Source organism: Nicotiana tabacum, chromosome 22 (genome assembly GCF_000715075.1).
Source record: "Nicotiana tabacum cultivar K326 chromosome 22, ASM71507v2, whole genome shotgun sequence".
Taxonomy (NCBI): domain Eukaryota; kingdom Viridiplantae; phylum Streptophyta; class Magnoliopsida; order Solanales; family Solanaceae; genus Nicotiana; species Nicotiana tabacum.
Genome location: NC_134101.1, coordinates 179,659,059 through 179,660,413, shown reverse-complemented (window position 1 = coordinate 179,660,413; position 1,355 = coordinate 179,659,059). Strand labels below are relative to the sequence as shown.

The following is a 1,355-nucleotide window of genomic DNA, read 5'->3' as shown; positions in this document are numbered from 1 at the left end:
ATGTTATTTTCTTCCTGAGCAGGCTGGACTGGCACCTCCGTCAGTTTCGTTGACTCATCTAGCTTAATGGGCACTGGTATAAGTGTCTCGGCTTGTCTAGTTTCTCGAGCCCTCTCTTGGTCTACATCCAGATCTTTGCCATTACGTAGACTTACCGCCATCAACTACTTTGGGCCTTGATCTTTTGGATTTATCTTGGTGTCTGCAGGTAGTGTCTCATGAGGACGATTGTTCGGAGACATTGAAATTTGGCCCACCTGCACTTCAATATTCTTGATTGCTGCATCATGTGTATCCACTCTCTCATTAATCTTTGCATTAGACCCAATAACATGCTGCATCATTGCCTCAAGTCTAGCAAACCCATCTTCCTGCCTTCCACCATGTTGCTGCTGAGGAGGGTGATACCCCTGCTGCTGATTCTGATTATTATATCTCGTGGCCTTGGGTAAGGTGCCATATTGTTAGGAGGTCTCATACCTCCCATGTTTCCATTGTTGAACTATGGATAGATTGGCCTGTATTGCTAATTTTGCTGGCCCCAATTCTGACCACCCTATCTCTGGCCTCCATAATTAGATACATAATTCATGTCTTCAGGGTAGTGGTGATGATCATGTTCTGCATTCCATTGGTTACCGATTGGCTGACTAATGCAAGATGTGCACAAGCCCCCATTGGTAGTATCTACGATGTGTACCTACTGCTTCTGCCCTGACTCTTCCACCTTTTTGGTGAGTATACTCATTTGTGTCAATAAGATGGCCATATTTTCAGCCATATAGTTGGATGGATCTAAGGGCACTGAGTGAACCACTGGAGTGATAGGTGCATTCCTGGTTGTCCATCCCGAATTTTGTGTCATCTTGTCGAGCAGACTCTGGCCTTCTCTCCATGTTTTGCTCAAAAATGCTCCACCAGCTGAAGCATCAACAATGTTCTTCACGCTATTTGACAATCCCATGTAAAACTGCTGCCCCAACATCAGATCTGGAATACCATGGTGCGGGCATATAACCAGCATCCCTTTAAAGTGCTCCCATGTTTCATGCAGTGTCTCCATTGGTCTCTGTTTAAAACTCAAAATTTCATCAATTTGTTGAGCAGTCTTATTGGGTAGGTGGAACTTGTTATGGAATTGCCTGACTAACTCATCCCAAGTTGTTATAGAATTTATGGGAAGTGAGTTTAGCCAAGTCTAGGCAGCTCCTGTCACTGAGAATGGAAACAATAACAGCTTGATTGCTTCAGGAGTTACGTTGGGCTGCCTTTGGGTTTTGTAGATAGAGAGGAAGTTCTTCAAGTGCTGCTGAGGATCTTCGACTTGCGACCCCGAAAATAGTCCCTTGTTTTGC

The 1,355-nt window shown here is 44.6% G+C and overlaps 1 non-coding gene across 1 annotated transcript; it reads left to right on the top strand.

The window, feature by feature from the left end:
• Positions 1-995: 995 nt before the first annotated feature.
• LOC142176862 (small nucleolar RNA R71) lies at positions 996-1,102 on the top strand. Its single transcript, XR_012705668.1, has one exon. It is a non-coding gene; the product is annotated as a small nucleolar RNA R71 (small nucleolar RNA).
• The last annotated feature ends 253 nt before the right edge of the window (positions 1,103-1,355 follow it).